This window comes from Eumetopias jubatus, unplaced genomic scaffold (genome assembly GCF_037043125.1).
Source record: "Eumetopias jubatus isolate StellerSeaLion01/CBP00866 unplaced genomic scaffold, mEumJub1_p1.0 scaffold_14, whole genome shotgun sequence".
Lineage (NCBI taxonomy): Eukaryota > Metazoa > Chordata > Mammalia > Carnivora > Otariidae > Eumetopias > Eumetopias jubatus.
In genome coordinates this window covers 4,912,144-4,916,987 of record NW_028274820.1, presented here as the reverse complement: position 1 = coordinate 4,916,987, position 4,844 = coordinate 4,912,144, and the positions used below count along the sequence as shown (strand labels likewise).

The 4,844-nt window shown below is 38.0% G+C and overlaps 1 pseudogene; it reads right to left on the bottom strand.

Annotated features, from left to right (window-relative positions):
- Positions 1–2,897: 2,897 nt before the first annotated feature.
- On the bottom strand, positions 2,898–2,966 carry LOC114213720 (U4 spliceosomal RNA; annotated as a pseudogene).
- Between the last annotated feature and the right edge of the window lie 1,878 nt (positions 2,967–4,844).

Below are 4,844 nucleotides of genomic sequence, written 5' to 3'. Positions count from 1 at the left end.
AAAAACTAATGATGTAATATATGGTGATTAACATAACAATAAAAAAATTTAAAAAATGATTTGAAAATATATTAAAACAACACCATGGGAGAAGATGTTTACAACACATGTAACTGACAGAGGCTTGTGTCCAGGATGTTATAAAGCGCTCTTTCAAATCAGTAAGACAATCAACAAGGTAAAAGAAAAGTGGGTAAGAAACTCGAAGTGACATTCAAAGAAGAGACGCTCAAATGACAATAAATACATGAAAAAATTTACATTTCTTACATAAAGAAATGTAAATTAAAATCTCCACCACACACCCACTAAAATGGTCCCATTTAAAATCCTGGCCCAGGGGCGCCTGGGTAGCTCAGTTGGTGAAGAGTTTGCCTTCGGCTCAGGCCATGATCCCAGGGTCCTGGGATTGAGCCCCACATCGGGCTCCCTGCTTCATGAGAAGACTGCTTCTCTCTCTCCCACTCCCCCTGCTTGTGTTCCCTCTCTCGCTGTGTCTCTCCCTGTCAAATAAATAAATAAAATCTTTAAAAAAATAAAATAAAATAAAATCCTGGCACAACCAATCTCACCGAGAAGGTAGAGTACCTGGAAACTTCAGACATTGTCGATGGGTGCAAATATTGGCCAAACCACATTTGAAAAACCGACATTGTCAACTGAAGCGGAGCCTATGTGCACCTGATGACCCAGAAAATCAACCTGAGTTACAATCCTGTAGAAATGCATTCACATGTTCACTAAAGATGTGTACAATTCACCAACGGAAGACTGGGTATGTTATGGAATATCCATACAACATAATACTATTTGGTAATACAAATAAACACACTGCAAACAGGGATGAATGTCACAAACACATGAATAAGTGGGAAAAAGCCAGACACAGAAGAACACGTAGTATTGGATTGCATATACGTAAAAGTACAAGAACAGGCAAAAATAAATGATTGTGATAGAACTAAGGGCTTGCAGCCCTCTGGGAGGAAGGAGGAGCCACTCAGCGGTTTCTTGGGTGTGTCTGATGTTCTATTTCTAGAAGCGGGAGGTGGTTACATGATTTTTGCTCAGTAAGTGGTAATGGGTTGAGCTGAAATTTTTGTGTTCTGCCCCCTCTTCTGTATGTGCGATATTCAGTAAAAAATTAAGAAACAGAGAAATTCATGAGACACAATAATAACAAAGGTAGCAAAAATAAGTTTTAACAAGGGATTCTGCCACAGAGGCAGGAGACTGAAGATTATGTAGGTAAAAGGCAGTCACACTCATTCCTCTCGTATAGCATCAATACTTAAATTCACACTGCAGGATGTACTAAACATGAATTCCACCATTCAATTTTGTATCCAATGTCCAAAGTTTTCACTGAGCTTAGGGGACATTGTAAGCACCAAAGAAAAATATCACATTAATAACGACACTTGCCGGGGGTGGGTGGAGTGAAGCCCCACATGTGGATTATACAGAGACCCCTCCCCACGATGGAGGTATAGCCAGAGAACCACCAAGATTCCATAAGCTTAGTGAGACTCTATTTGTCACATAAGGAATTTTTGTGTGTCTTTGGTGCCCCTGGCATTTTGTGACGTGCATCAATCTAAACTTTTTTCTAGAGTCTGACATTATTCTATTTGGTGGCGTTCTTCTCCTCCAGAACAGAGGCTCCTACACCCATTTGTTACGGAAACTTTTATTTTTAAAACACAGAACAGTCATTTTTCCCAGTCAATAGCTACTTCCATCAAATGACCTGTTTCTGGACTCACCAGCGTTTCCGTATCCTGTCTTCTCTAGGGTTCCTTTTCTTGCCAAAGAGAACAGTCTTTTTTTTTTTTTTTTTTTTTGTAGAAGAACAGTCTTAATTTACTCCTCTAGACCTTTGTTGGTAAACTCTTAAAATTTGAAAAGCAGGAAAGGTACTGGTTTTGCACTCTCATTTGAAGAATGACCGAGTTCAAAGTTTGAAGTTGGTAATTATTCTGCCTTGGCCCCTTTGAAGATGATACTTCATTACTGCTGATTAGAAGTCTGATGGCAGGGTGTTAGAGCTTTGTGGTAATCTATTTTTTTTTAATGTGTTAGCTCAAAGATGTTCTCTTTATTTTTGGTGTTCTGCCATTTCACAGCCATGTGTGTGGGTGAGGTTTTATTTTTATTTGCCCTGGTTAGAGCTCGGAGTGAACTGCTTGAAAGATCCTGTCTTTCTACAAATCTAGAAATTTCTCAGTGATTATCTTATGAAATATTTGTTTCCTGTTATTCCTTTTCTGCTTTTTTTAGGAAATTTCTAAAATATATACAGTAGTCTCTGAATCTGTCCTTTATGTCTCTTAACTGTTCTTTCCTTAAAACAAACAAACAAACAAAAACCCTTTATTTCACTAGTTTGAGTTCTGGGTAAATTCTTCATTACTATTGTCCAACTCACTGATTTTCTTTTAGCATCCATTTTACAATTTGTTCTAATTTTGTATTTAATATTTTTATTTAAAAGTCTATATTTTTCATGTCTTTAGAGTCGAAACAATTTTATATCCATTGTTCTTTTTCTCACTCTATTTTTCCCCCAGTTTAGTGAGGTATAATTTACATCACTCATTTTAAATTGGCAGGTTTTGGCAACTGTAAAGTCTTGTAACCACCACCACATGCAAGACATGAAGCCTTTCTAATAACCCACCCCACCCCAAATTCCCCGATGCCCCTTTGTAACCAATCCATCCTGGACTCAGCCTCAGGCAACAATTACTCTGCTTTCTGTTAGTAACATTTGCCTTTTCTAGAACTTCAGAGAGAAGAAATCGTGCATTACATAGTCTTCTGCTTTTAACTTCCTTCACTTAGCATAACATTTTTATGATGCCTCCATGTTGCCGCATGTATCAGTGATTTGTTCCCTTTTCAATTAGCAATAATCGTGCCTCGGATAAACCTCATTGGCTACGATACTGCCACTGCGCAAAGCTTGATTTGCTCCTTTTTAATGCTGAGTGATATTTTACAGTATGGATATAACTTGTTCATTCATTCATTCATTCAATCATTCATTGAATAGGCTCTTGGGATGATCCCAGTTTGGGGCTATTATAAACAATACCGGTATGAACATTCACTTATGTCCTTGTGTGTACATATTTTCATTTCTCTTGGGTAAATACCTAGGAGTGGCTTTGTTGGATCATGTGGTAAGTGTATATTTAGCTTTACAAAGCCCTGCTAAGCTGCTTCCAAAGTTGCTGCCTCATTTTACATTCTAAGCCTGATGTATGAGATTTCTATTTGCCCCACATCCTTGTCAACATTTGATATTGTCGGTTTTCCAAATTTTAGCCACTCCAGTGCATGTGTGTTTCCCTGCAGTTTTAATTTAAGTATTTCCTGACACTTAATGATGTTGTACATGTCTTAATGTATTTATTGGTTATATATATTCTGGATAAAAATCCCTTGTCAGATATACGCTTTTCAAATGTTCTCCCCCACTCTGTAGCTTGCCTTTTCATTTTCTTAACTGTCTTTTAAAAAGCAAATTATGGGGGTGCCTGGGTGGCTCAGTTGGTTAGGCGTCCAACTCTTGATTTAGGCTCAGATCACAGTCTCAGGTTGTGAGATCAAGCCCCATATTGGGCTCTGTGCTGGGTGTGGAGTCTGCTGAAGGATTCTCTCTCTCCCTCTCTGTCTGCCACCTCCCTGCTCATGCTCTCTCTCTCTCTCTGTCTCTCTAAAATAAATAAATAAGTCTTTACAAAAATTAAAAAATAAAAAGGAAATTATGAGGGCACCTGGCTGGCTCAGTGGGTGGATCATGTGACTCTTGATCTCGGGGTTGTTAAGTTCAAGCCCCACATTGGGTGTAGAGATTACTCAAAAAAATAAAATCCTTTTTTTAAAAAAAGCAAATTATGTAACTTTGATGAAGTTTATTTTATTAATATTTTTTTCCATAGCTTGACTTTTGTGTTCTCTTTAAATGAACACTGCCTAATAATACAAAGTCACAATGATTTTTCTCCTATGTATTCTTCTGGAAGCTTTATCATTTTTCTGTTGCATTTAGGTCTATGATAAATTTTACATTTATTTTTAATGTGGCCTAAGGTAAAGATCAAGGTTCATTTATTTTCATACAGATATCTAGTTGGGCCAGCATCATTTGGGGTAAAGAATATTCTTTTTAGGGATGCCTGGGTGGCTCAGTTGGTGAAGCGACTGCCTTCGGCTCAGGTCATGATCCTGGAGTCCCGGGATCGAGTCCCGAATCCGGCTCCCTGCTGAGCAGGGAGTCTGCTTCTCCCTCTGACCCTCCCCCCTCTCATGCTCTATCACATTCTCTCTCTCAAATAAATAAATAAATGAAATATTTTTTAAAAAGTTAATAGGCATATGAAAAAGTGAGTCATATCATATGTCATTAGGGGAATTACAGATTTAAACAACAATGAAATCCTAGGACACATCTGTTACAATGGCCAAAATCTGGAACATGGATGACACCAAATGCTGACAGGGATCTGGGGCAACAGGAACTCTCACTCACTGCTGGTGGGAATGCAAAATGGTGCAGCCACTTTGGAACACAGTCTGGCAGTTTTTAATAAAACTATACATATTCAAACCATATGATCCGGCAGTCACGCTTTTCTGTATTTACCCAAAAAAGCTAAAACATATGTTCTACCCAAAAATCTGAACACAAATGTTTGTCGCAGTTTTACTCATAACTGCCAAAACTTGGAAGCAACCAAGATTATCTTTCAGTAGGTGAATGAATAATAAAACTGTGGTACATCCAGACAATGGATGGATAATAAATGGAGTATTAGTGTGAAAAATAAATGAGTGAT